This window comes from Hemitrygon akajei, chromosome 8 (assembly GCF_048418815.1).
Source record: "Hemitrygon akajei chromosome 8, sHemAka1.3, whole genome shotgun sequence".
Classification (NCBI taxonomy): Eukaryota; Metazoa; Chordata; class Chondrichthyes; order Myliobatiformes; family Dasyatidae; genus Hemitrygon; species Hemitrygon akajei.
This window is the reverse complement of record NC_133131.1, coordinates 164404312-164417705: the sequence shown is the minus strand read 5'-3', so window position 1 is coordinate 164417705 and position 13394 is coordinate 164404312. Positions and strand designations below refer to the sequence as shown.

The following is a 13394-nucleotide window of genomic DNA, read 5'->3' as shown; positions in this document are numbered from 1 at the left end:
TGATAGACATTCTCCTTCCAGGCCGAGAGGCTTATTGCTGATCTCAGCTTTCTAGCACAGCAGCATGATATTTCCAGAGGGTCAAAGTTATTTTTGACAAAGTTAAACTTCCAATCAATAGTTCTTGCTCAGCTTCTTATTGTAAACACGAACCAGTCTTCAGTTCTTAGTGTAAGTCGGAAGCAGCAATCAGCTTGCAGTTAAAAACACAACTTTGCAAATAGCATTGTTTACAGAGCACAGGGTGCTGTCTCACAGCAAGGGGATGGCTGCTCAAGAGAGATGGTTTGCAAAGTGAAGTGACCAGGAGACTCCTTGTCTGCATTAGCCAAATGCAAAACAAAAGAGTTATGTCAGTTAACACATGGTCAGAGGCATAGTTTGATCTATTAATGGTTGGGATATTCGTGTGCTCAGTTAGCCCTCACAGCATTACTCTATGGGTGAATGAGATCTCTGTTCCCAGAAGCTTTTTGACCAGGAATTCTCATTCCAAACTTTTTTTTATGCCATGGAGCAATACTGTTAAGCAAGGGGTCCGTGGACCCCAGTTTGGGAATCGCCTGTTTTAGTCTATCTGTGTGAATTACTTTGCCCGAGCAAAAGCATCTGGAAAACATCACATGCAAATAATGTCAACGAGTAGCAAAACAGTATAAATGTGTGAAAGCATTGGGGGTTGTTAGGAATGACAAGGAGAACAACAGAAGGATGGGGTGGGCAGAAAGAAGAACTAGATTTCATTCCTCAAACTTCAGCTTCTGTGACGGAGGACTCGATCGTCTGCAACTCATTTACAAATCCTTTGGAATTTGGAAATCTTTTATAAATGTGAAATCCTTTGAGTTTTAAATGTATGTTAACTATTTGTTCAGATTTAATGTAATCAATAAAAATAAAATAAAACTGTGTTTAAACTAATTTGTTAGTGTCTCCTCCTTGGTGGGGGAGGGGGAGCACCACTGAAGCAGATGGACCTCACCACAGAGACTAGACAGGGATCTGTATCGGATCGGGCTTAACGCCTTCTTTTGAATTTGCGGACAGTGAGCCCAACACCATCACAAGATTACATGGGAACAACATCAGGAAGCTCGTTCTTATTAAGGAGTAATGCAAATCTTAAACTCTGCTCCCCCTCTCCTCAAACAGGCTCTGTCCTAATGAGGTGAAAGATGTATTCAAAATCAGATTTATTATCCCTGACATATATGATGTGAAATTTGCTCGTTTGTGGCATAGGTAAGGTGCAAAGACTTAAAATTACTGCCAACTCACCGTGAGCATCTCCTTATAGATCCACTCATTATGTCTATTATCATTTTACGCTTTTCAGTCTAAATTCTCTTTCTCCCCATTTAGAATTGCTAAGAGTGTTCTTTTGATGATTTATTCTGCATTGTTATTGTCCTACCTTTTTCTACTTCAATGGTCTGCAAGACAAGCTTTTCACTCTATCTCAGTACATCTGCCTGTAAGGAGTTTGTACGTTCTCCCCGTGACCGCGTGGGTTTCCTCCCACGGTCCAGAGCTGTATGGTGAGGGTTAGTGAGTTGTGGGCATGCTACTTTGCCACTGGAAGCTTGGTGACATTTGCTGCTCCGCATGCTCCTCGCTGATTTGACGCAAGTGACGCATTTCACTGTATGTACATGTGGCAAATAAGGCTCATCTCTCGTTAATAATAAACCAGTCGGAATTTCAAGTATATTGTGCAAAGCAAAGGAATAACGAGGTGGTGTGCATGCGTTCACAGACGGTTCAGAAATCTGATGGCGTACGGGAAGAAAGTATTTCTGTACCATGAGCTTTAGACTGTCAGATAAACCAAACTTTACCAAAGCAGTCATGTCTTAACAGCAAGATGCACCAGTGAACTCTGGAGAAGTTGACATAAGCAAATTTAATGGCAGAATGTTTTTGGATTGTCAAAGCACATTCTGACCTCTGAGGTATGAAATCCGAATGCTTAACACATTCTTCTGAAATTCCTGCCCCTGTAGTTTCAACAAAGATTCAATCTGTTTAATTTAAATGACACTCAGCTCTCACTTGTGGCTGTTCGCAGCGACAGCGGTCACACCCCAGCACATTGTTTTGCCAGGTGAGAGTAGCTGGTGGCCTCGTACCCCAGTAAGATAGGTGAATGTGCGTCAGCTCTAGTGGACTGGGCAGATGAGATCTACAGTGAGACCCAACAGTCAGGAAAATGTTTCTGCAATGCTCCATGAAGAGCAAAGGGCATTTGAAGGCTCTGGGCTTGTACTTACTGTGATTTAGAAGCCTATTGAATGTTAAATGTTTAGAACGGAGGTGGGGAGGAATCTCTTTAGCTAGATGGTGGTGAATCTGTGGAATTCATTGCCATAGATGGCTGTGGAGGCCAGGTCACTGGGTGTATTTGAGGTGGAGGTTGATGGGTTCTGGATAAGTCAGGGTGTGAAAGTTTACGGGAAGAAGGGAGGAAATCGGGACTGAGAGGAAAATTGGATCAGCCATGATGAAATGGTGGAGCAGACCTGATGGGTCAAATGGCCTGATTCTGCTCCTGTATCTTACGGACTCTGTCCACACTTCCCTCTGCTTCAGGAAAGCAGCCAACACATTCAAAGATCGGTCCCAGCCCTGACCTTCTCTCCTGTTCTTCATTCCCATTGGGTAGTTGGTACAAACGATTGAAAAATGCACCACCAGGCTCAAGGACAGTTTCTATCCCACTGTTGTAAGATGCCTTGAGGAGAATCTTCTTCATCCAGAGGGTGGTGAGGGTGTGGAATGAGCTGCCAGTGGAAGTGGTGGATGCAGGTTCGATTTCAACTTTTAAGAGAAATTTGGATAGGTACATGGATGGGAGGGGCCTGGGGGGGGGGTTATGGTCCAGGTACAGGTCGATAGGACTAGGCAGCATAATAGTTCAGCATTGACTAGATGAGTTGAAGGGCCTCTGTGCTCTGACTCTGTGGCTCTTGTATAATAAATAAGAACTCTTGCCCTCACAATCTACCCACATTGTGGCCTTGTCTACCTGCACCGTACTCTCTCTGTTGAGTTGAGGCCTCCGTCGGACAGGATTGACCTGGCTGCGTCCTGCATCCTGGATTCTGGTTGTCTAGATACGTAAGCCTGGCCAGTACAACATGGAGAACAAACTGTTGCCTATGTAGCAAGCACCCCTCTCCACGCATCCGATAAACCCAAAGGAATGGAAGACCAGCGACTTCTAGCTCTGGATTTGCTCTATAACTGTAACCGTAACACTATTTTCTTCCTTGACAAACTTCTATAGACATATGGTGGAAAGTGTGCTGACAGGCTGCATTGCAGCCTTGTATGAGAACACCAATGCCTTTGAGTGGAAAATCCGACGAAAGGTAGTGGATTCAGCCCAGTACATCATGGGGAAAAGCCCTCCCCACCATTGAGCACATCTACAGGAAACATTGTCGTAGAAAAGCAACGTCCATCATCAGAGATCCTCGCCACCCAGGCCACGCTCTTTCCTCACTGCTGCCATCAGGTAGAAGGTACAAGAGCCTCAGGACTCGCACCACCAGGTTCAAGAACAGTTACTACCCCTCAACCATCAAGCTCTTGGACAAAAGGGGATAACTACATTCATTTGTTGAGATGTTCCCACAACCAATGATCTCACTTGAAGGACTCTTTATTTTGTTATTTCATGATCTCATTATTTTTTGCTATTTATGTCTATTTGCATTTGCACATTTTGTTCCCTTTTGCACTCGAGCTGATCTTTCATTTATCCTGTTTACAGTTACTATTCTATAGATTTGCTAAGTATTGCCACAGGAGAAAGAATCTCAGGGTTGTATCTGGTGACATATAAATACTTTGATAATAAAATTTACTTTGAACTGTTGTTGCTCTTCCCTTCTACTAAGTATCTTGATATGCTTTGAAATGGTCTGTATGGAAATTTTTGTACAGGTTTTTCACTGTATCTCAGTACACGTGACCATAATGCACCAATTACCCTTTGCCAGTTGCTCCATTGGCTGTGAAGTGCAGTGGGACTTGTGCAGATGACCGAAGGCATTGCAAAAATGCTTCTTCTTAATATCCCTCATTATACTGTCAGGACACGCAGTGTGAAATGAGCTGAAACTTCTCATTAGGGACGCAGCTGCTTGTGTTTATTATGGGAACTGAATACGATGGGTTCTGATGGACAGCTGATAGTAGTGCGAACTGAGTACGATGGCAGTTATCTGTTGGTGGCTGTAGAGAGCACAATCCTGCCCCCTTTACCTCTTGCTGATTGTTATGGGACTTAATCTGGGATGTTAGGGTGGATTCCATTCATGGAGGATGCCTGTTTCTGACTGTTTAATGAGGGGAGGCTGATGCACAGGTAGCCACCACACGGTCCTTGACCGATTAGGGTCAGGGTCCAGTGGCACGGAGTGCAAGACAGCTGGGGATCCTTCACTGCCTTTGCGATGTGTTATCATCTTCTGCCAGCTCCCACCACTGAGGCCTTGGTTGGATCGCTCTTTGTCTGGGACCTCTCCCTTGCTCTTGCTACCATGAGCCACCCTACCAAGAGTTAAGTGCCAGGGGGCTAATCTCCAGACAGCATCACTCTCAAGATCTCAGGAACTCTCAAGCCTCTCCACCACAACGAGGTGACGCTTCTCAGAGACAAATCATGCAAAGCGATGAATTGTCAGTGATGTTCAACTGACCATGCCATCTTAACTGTGTCTAGAACGGTTAGAATCTAAGTGAAAAGGAATTGCAGAGACAAGAAGCCTTCAGCCAGTTAGCTTGTTCTGGTTTGGACTCAGTTGTTTTGTTTTAGATTTTAAGGTTTGTGGGGATGGTTCTGGGGACGGAGAGGGGAGTTAGAGGTCAGGTTTTGCTGAGCATGGTGGGTATGCTGCACTGGTGTCGGAATGTGTGGCAACTCTTGCAGACTGCCCCCAATACATCCCTGGGTGTGTTGGTTGTCACACAAACAGCACATTTCACCGTATGCTTCAATGTACATGTGATGGATAAAAGTCTGAAATTTGGTGTGGATTCTATAGTTGGAATGACAGGATGAGAAGGTAGAACAGTACAGCACAGCACAGGAAGAGTGTAAGTTCAGACTGCTGTACTTTCTGCCCAATGGGAGAGGAGAGAAGAGAAGAGAGACTACCTGGGGTGGGTGTGGTTTTCGTCTGTCTGGCTGTTTTCCTGAGGCAGTGAGTAGAAAAGACAAGAGTTGTTGATTCCTGTCCTGCTGATCCCTGTGAGTTTTGGGGCCCAGATCTCAGGAAGGATGTGTTGGCCCTGGAGAAGGTCCAGAGGGGCTTCACAATGACAGGCCTAACGTAACGGCAGCACAGTAGTGCAGTGACTAGCCCTTCAGTTTACAGAGCCAGCAATCACCAATTAAGGTTCGATTCCCACCACTGTCTGTAAGGAGTTTCTACGTTCTTCTCATGACCGTGTGGGTTTCCTCCGGGTGCTCCGGTTTCCTCTCGCATTCCGGAGGTGTACGGTTAGTGTTAGTGACTTTGACCATACTAGGTTGGCTCCAAAGCTTTAACAGAATAAAGAAAAAACTACTTTTCATGCAGACCTTTAGACGTGTTTGGTTAAGCAATGAAAGCTCTGAGCCCTAGTTACATTTCAGTGTCGTTTCTATATTTCGGTGTAGATGGTAGCTCAACATATGATATATATTTCCATGTGGCTTATGTTCAATGTATTTTGCATTTTAACATGTGAGATCTATTTCAGAGTTGTTTATATTGCAGTGTGGATTATATTACAATGTGACTAATATTACAGTGTGCGTCTGTTCACTCTGTTACGTTACAGTGTGACTAATACTTCATTACACATTATACTTTAGTGTAGATTACATAGCTATGAAAATCTAACTTTACTGTAGGTTGTGTTTAAATATGTGTTATATTCCAGTGCGAATAGATATATGTGTGTGTTATATTCCAGTGTGGATAGATATCTGTGTGGGTTAAATATCTGTGTGTGTTATATTCCAGTGTGGGTAGATATCTGTGTGTGTTATATTCCAGTGTGGGTAGATATCTGTGTGGGTTAAATATCTGTGTGTGTTATATTCCAGTGTGGGTAGATATCTGTGTGGGTTAAATATCTGTGTGTGTTATATTCCAGTGTGGGTAGATATCTGTGTGGGTTAAATATCTGTGTGTGTTATATTCCAGTGTGGGTAGATATCTGTGTGGGTTAAATATCTGTGTGTGTTATATTCCAGTGTGGGTAGATATCTGTGTGTGTTATATTCCAGTGTGGGTAGATATCTGTGTGGGTTAAATATCTGTGTGTGTTATATTCCAGTGTGGGTAGATATCTGTGTGGGTTAAATATCTGTGTGTGTTATATTCCAGTGTGGGTAGATATCTGTGTGGGTTAAATATCTGTGTGTGTTATATTCCAGTGTGGGTAGATATCTGTGTGGGTTAAATATCTGTGTGTGTTATATTCCAGTGTGGGTAGATATCTGTGTGGGTTAAATATCTGTGTGTGTTATATTCCAGTGTGGGTAGATATCTGTGTGGGTTAAATATCTGTGTGTGTTATATTCCAGTGTGGGTAGATATCTGTGTGTGTTATATTCCAGTGTGGGTAGATATCTGTGTGGGTTAAATATCTGTGTGTGTTATATTCCAGTGTGGGTAGATATCTGTGTGGGTTAAATATCTGTGTGTGTTATATTCCAGTGTGGGTAGATATCTGTGTGGGTTAAATATCTGTGTGTGTTATATTCCAGTGTGGGTAGATATCTGTGTGGGTTAAATATCTGTGTGTGTTATATTCCAGTGTGGGTAGATATCTGTGTGGGTTAAATATCTGTGCGTGTTATATTCCAGTGTGGGTAGATATCTGTGTGGGTTAAATATCTGTGTGTGTTATATTCCAGTGTGGATAGATATCTGTGTGGGTTAAATATCTGTGTGTGTTATATTCCAGTGTGGATAGATATCTGTGTGGGTTAAATATCTGTGTGTGTTATATTCCAGTGTGGATAGATATCTGTGTGGGTTAAATATCTGTGTGTGTTATATTCCAGTGTGGGTAGATATCTGTGTGTGTTATATTCCAGTGTGGGTAGATATCTGTGTGTGTTATACTCCAGTGTGGGTAGATATCTGTGTGGGTTAAATATCTGTGTTATATTCCAGTGTGGATAGATATCTGTGTGGGTTAAATATCTGTGTGTGTTATATTCCAGTGTGGATAGATATCTGTGTGTGTTATTTTCCAATGTGGGTTAAATATCTGGATGTTTATATTCTACTGAATATCAGTGTGTTATATTTCATAAAACATAGAACATTACATCACAGTACAGGCCCTTTGGCCCACAATGTTGTGCCGTCCTTTTAATCTGTAAAATCAATCTAACCATTCCCGCCTACATAACTCTCTATTTTTCTATCATCCATGTGCCTATGTAAGTGTTTTTGCATGTCCCTAATGTATCTGCCTCTACCACTGACAATGTGTTCCAGACACTCTCTGCAAAAAAAATTCCTCCTGACATTCCCCCTATGTTTTTGTCCCCTTGAATTAGCCATTTCTGCCCTGCGGAGAAGTCTTTAGTTATCCACTTGTTCGAAGGCACTTATCATTATGTACACCTCTATTAAGTCACCTCTCATCCTCCTTTATGTTCATAAGTTTAATATCTGTGTGTGTTATATTCCAGTGTGGGTTATATTTCTGTGTTGGTTAAATAACAGTGGAATATATTCCTCTGAATATCTGTGTGCTTTATATTCTTTCTTCTTATTTTAAGCCCGTTGGCTCTGCTGTGGCACAGGCCGCCAAAAGCAGCTTGCCAGAGTCCTCTGACTTGAGTCAGTCTTTCAAGTTTTCCCAGGTGTAGCCCATCTTCTTGGTGTATCCTTCCTCTCTCTGGGATGAGATCCTCGGATCTTCTGTTGCTGTTTCTGTAGCTCTGGGTTCTTATGGGATGGAGTTGCTAGCAACACCCATATTCCATCTAGGTAGCCTCCACCCTGATGGCATGAACATCCATTTCTCCTGGTAAAATAAATTCTCTCCCCCCTTCTCACTTCTTCTGTCCCCCCACTTTGGCGTTTTACCTCTCCTCGCATCACCTCCTCCCGATGCCGCCTCCTCCTCTTGCGTCCACTCTCCTCTCCTGTCAGATTCCTTCATCTCCAGCCCTTTACCTTCCCCACCCACCTGGCTTCACTGATCACCTTCCAGCTGTCCTCCTTCCCTTCCCCCCCCCCCACCTTTTTGTTCTTGCATCTTTTCCCCTTCCTTTCCAGTCCTGAAGAAGGGTCTCAGCCCAAAACGTCACCTGTTTAGTTTATTCCCTTCCATATATGCTGCCTGGCTTCCTGAGTTCCTCCACAATTCTTTATGTGTTTCTTTAGATTTCCACCATCTTGAAATCTTCTTAAGGCCATCCCAACCCTCCTCCTTTCACAGCCGGGCTTGGAACGTCCGTAGCATTGTTATATTTCATTGTGTGTCAGATTCCAGTGTGTATTATATTCTAATGTGTGTTATACATCAGAGAGGGTTATATTTCTTCGTGGATTTTATTGTGGTAATAGTTATATTGTATTTCCAGCGTGTGTCAATCATTAGTGGAGATTCTATTTATGTCTGGTTAGACTTCAGTAAGTTTTATATTCCAGTCTATTTATTCCATGGTGTGTTAGATTTAATTTTGTTATTTTCCAGCGTGAGTGATCGCATGTCTTTCATCTGAGTGCAAAACCAAGTACCCAAGTGGAGAGTTTGGCCCGAGTGGGAGATTGGTACTGTGCCGGAATGGGGTGCGATTTGTGTCTCTGAGACACTGTGGCTCGTAGAAGCATCAGGCGGTAAGTATTTAGCACTTTGTTCAAGGTTCATTAGAAAGTTTGCCTTGGAAAACCCTAAAATCTCTTTCCATCATGGAAGTAGTATGCAGGTAGTTGAAGGTAAACTGGGAGCCACTGAAGACAAAGCTCGTAGGGCTACAATACTAATTGAGTGTTCTGGTGTGGGTCATCATGGTCTATCCATAACCATGATTGTTCCTGGCAATTTTTTCTATAGAAGTGGTTTACCATTGCCTTGTTCTGGGCAGTTTCGTTACAAAATGCGTGACCCCCAGCCATTATAAATACTCTTCAGAGCCTGTCACATCACCAGGACTTGTGATGTGCACCAGCTACTCACACGGCCATCCACCACCTGCTCCCATGGCTTCACGTCACCCTGACTGGGGCGCTGAGCAGGTGCTACACCTCGCCCAAGGGTGACCTGCAGGCTATCGGAGGGAAAGAGCGCCTTACACCGCCTTTGGTAGAGCCGTATCTCCAGCCCGCCACCCGGAGTGCTCTGTAGCTGTGTTAAAATATCCGTAGCAGCAGAGATGGTGGAGATATTGGAAGCTGATAGCAGAGATATGCTGGAGATATATATACTGGACGCATTGGCCTGTTCCTGTGTTGTATTGTTCTATCTACTATGATTCATAAGAGATTTGACAGAATATAATTCTAAGGTTATACAGAAGGGATTATTAACAATAATAAAAACACAGGAACAGATTGACTTGTATTCACAACTCATGGGAGATGGGAGGCTGGGATAACTAGCCAGAAGTCTGACCACAATCAGCTGAGGGTTGTGTACGAGGCTTTTATTGGATACACGGGCATGGAGGAATATACATCCCATGGCCACTTTATGAGGTACCTCCTGTATCTGAGTGGCCACTGAGTGTATGTTCATGGTCTTCTGCTCCTGTAACCCATCCACTTCCAGGTTTGACACGTTGTGCATTCAGAAATGCTCTTCTGCACACCTCTTGGTTGTTTGAGTTACTGTTGCCTTCCTGTCAGCTTGGCCATTCTCCTCCAACCTCTCCAATTAACAAAGGCATTTTTGCCCACAGAACTGTCACTCGTTGGATACTGCTTTGTTTCTTGCACCATTCCCTGTAAACTCTAGACACTGGCGTGTGTGAAAATCCCTGGAGATTCTCAGCTACTCAATCCACCCTGTCTGGCACCAACAATCATTCCACAAAGTCACTTAGATCACATTTCTTTCCCCCATTCTGATACTTGGTCTGAACAACAACTGAACCTCTTGATCTTGTTTGCATGTTTTTATGCATTGAGTTGCTGCCACATGATTGGCTGTTTAGATATTTGCATGAATGAGCAGGTTAACAGGTGTACCTAATAAAGTGGCCACTGAGTGTCAGCTAAGAGGAGGCAGGTGGGATTGTTTTAATTTGGCATGATGGCCCAAAGGGTGTTTTACTGTGCTGTACTGTTCTAAGTTCAGAACTAAATACACTGTATGGTGATGACGGCAAATTCTACCTTCCAGGGACTTTTAGGGAATTTTCAGGGAGATAGCCATAATCCTCCAGAAGCAGTGGAGGTGCCAGAGGGTTGGAAAATGGCAAATGTGATATTCCTGGTACGAGAAGAATACAAGAGCGTATTTTTTTTAGTAATTCCAGGCTGAGGAATTTTAAAACCGGTGTTGAATAAATTTTCAGGAACAACAATCAGTAATTGGAACTGGTTTATTATTGTCACATGCACCAAGATACAGTGAAAAGCTTGTCTTGCATACTGTTCATACAGATCCGATTATTACCCGGTGCATTAAGGTAGAACAAGGTAAAACAGCAGCACAACGCAGAATAAAGTGTAACAGCTACAGAAGAGAGTGCAGCACAGGTAAACAATAAGATGAAAGATCATAACAAGGCAGACTGGGAAGCCAAGAGTCCATCTTATTCTATTCGTAGTTAATAGCTGGGTAGAAGTTGTCCCAGATGGTAGGTGATTTCAGGTTTTTGTATCTTCTGTCTGATTGAAGGGTGAGCAGGGTTTTTGATTATTCTGACTGCTTTACTGAGGCAGTAGGAAGTGAGGACAAAACTCAGGGGGAGAAGCCTGTTTTGCAAGATGTGCTGAGCTGTGTCCATTACTCTCCGAGTTTTTTTGTTGTGGTCACGTGCAGAGCAGTTACCATACCAAGCCTTTATGTATCCAGGGAACACACAAAATGCTGGTGGAACACAGCAGGCCAGGCAGCATCTATAGGGAGAAGCGCTGTCGACGTTTCGGGCTGAGACCCTTCATCAGGACTAGCTGAAAGGAAAGATAGTAAGAGATTTGAAAGTAGGAGGGGGAGGGGGAAATGGGAAATGTTAGGAGAAGACCGGAGGGGGGTGGGGTGAAGCTGAGAGTCAGACAGGTGATTGGCAAAAGGGATACAGAGCTGGAGAAGGGAAAGGATCATGGGACGGGAGGCCTAGGGAGAAAGAAAGGGGGAGGGGAGCACCAAAGGGAGATGGAGAACAGGCAGAGAGAGAGGAAAAGAAAAGAAGAAGGGGAACAAAAACTAAATATATCAGGGATGGGGTAAGAAGGGGAGGAGAGGCATTAACGGAAGTTAGAGAAGTCAATGTTCATACCATCAGGTTGGAGGCTACCCAGCCGGTGTATAAGGTGTTGTTCCTCCAACCTGAGTGTGGCTTCATCTTGACAATAGAGGAGGCCATGGATAGACATATCAGAATGGGAATGGGACGTGGAATTAAAATGTGCGGCCACTGGGAGATCCTGCTTTCTCTGGCGGACAGAGCATAGGTGTTCAGCGAAACGGTCTCCCAGTCTGTGTCGGGTCTCACCAATATATAAAAGGCCACACCGGGAACACCGGATGCCGTATATCACACCAGCCGACTCACAGGTGAACTGTCGCCTCACCTGGAAGGACTGTCTGGGGCCCTGAATGGTGGTGAGGGAAAAAGTGTAAGGGCAGGTGTAGCACTTGTTCCGCTTACAAGGATAAGTGCCAGGAGGGAGATCGGTGGGAAGGGATGGGGGGGACGAATGGACAAGGGAGTCGCGTAGGGAGCGATCCCTGCGGAAAGCAGAAAGGGGGGGAGGGAAAGATGTGCTTAGTAGTGGGATCTTGTTGAAGGTGGCGGAAGTTACGGAGAATTATACGTTGGACCCGGAGGCCTCCCCATCCCTTCCCACCAATCTCCCTCCTGGCACTTACCCTTGTAGGCGGAACAAGTGCTACACCTGCCCTTACACTTCCCCCCTCACTACCATTCGGGGCTCCAGACAGTCCTTCCAGGTGAGGCAACACTTCACCTGTGAGTCGGCTGGTGTGGTATACTGTGTCTGGTGCTCCCGGTGCGGCCTTTTATATATTGGTGAGACCCAACGCAGACTGGGAGACCGTTTCGCTGAACACCTATGCTCGGTCCGCCAGAGAAAGCAGGATCTCCCAGTGGCCACACATTTTAATTCCACGTTCCATTCCCATTCTGATATGTCTACCCATGGCCTCCTCTACTGTCAAGATGAAGCCACACTCAGGTTGGAGGAACAACACCTTATATACCAGCTGGGTAGCCTCCAACCTGATGGCATGAACATTGACTTCTCTAACTTCCGTTAATGCCCCTCCTCTCCTTCTTACCCCATCCCTGATATATTTAGTTTTTCCCCCACCTCCTTTTTTTCCTCTCTCTCTGCCCATCACTCTGCCTGTTCTCCATCTCCCTCTGGTGCTCCCCTCCCCCTTTCTTTCTCCCGAGGCCTCCCGTCCCATGATCCTTTCCCTTCTCCAGCTCTGTATCCCTTTTGCCAATCACCTTTCCGGCTCTTAGCTTCACCCTACCCCCTCCGGTCTTCTCCTATCATTTTGCATTTCCCCCTCCCCCTCCTACTTTCAAATCTCTTACTATCTTTCCTTTCGGTTAGTCCTGACGAAGGGTCTCGGCCCAAAATGTTGACTGTGCTTCTCCCTATAGATGCTGCCTGGCCTGCTGCGTTCCACCAGCATTTTGTGTGTGTTGCTGGAATTTCCAGCATCTGCAGATTTCCTCGTGTTTGATGTATCCAGGGAGGATGTTTTCTTTCATGTCTCAATAAAACTTGGCAATGACTGATGGGAGCTAATGAATTTTTTTTAGTCTCCTAAGGAAGTAGAGGCATTGGTGAGCTCTCTTGGCTGTGGTGTCTCTGTGGTTGGACTAGGAGAGGGTGATGTTCAAATCTAGGATCTTGAATCTCTCAGCCTCAGCATTGTTGATGTATACAAGAGCACGTGCACCCACTCCTCCCCCCTTCCTGAAGTCAAAGACCAGCTCTTTTGTTGACATTGAGGGTGTTGTCATGGCACCATGTCACTAAGCTCACTATCTCCTTCCTACACTTTGACTCATCATTATGGAAACCATAGAAAGGGTGCAGAGGAGATTTACAAGGATGTTGCCTGGATTGGGGAGCATGTCTTATGAGAATAGGTTGAGTGAACTCGGCCTTTTCTCCCTGGAGCGGCGGATGATGAGAGATGACCTGATATAAGTGTATAAGATGATG

At 44.6% G+C, this 13394-nt stretch overlaps 1 protein-coding gene across 4 annotated transcripts in view; it reads left to right on the top strand.

Moving 5' to 3' along the window:
* Positions 1-13394, top strand: part of scn5lab (sodium channel, voltage gated, type V-like, alpha b) — a 583358-nt gene that overhangs the window by 216367 nt on the left and 353597 nt on the right. For all 4 annotated transcript variants that reach the window (XM_073054976.1, XM_073054978.1, XM_073054975.1 and 1 more), the window contains one exon: positions 8719-8861. The gene's annotated coding sequence lies outside the window, so the exon portion shown is untranslated. The remainder of the gene's footprint in view (positions 1-8718; positions 8862-13394) is intronic.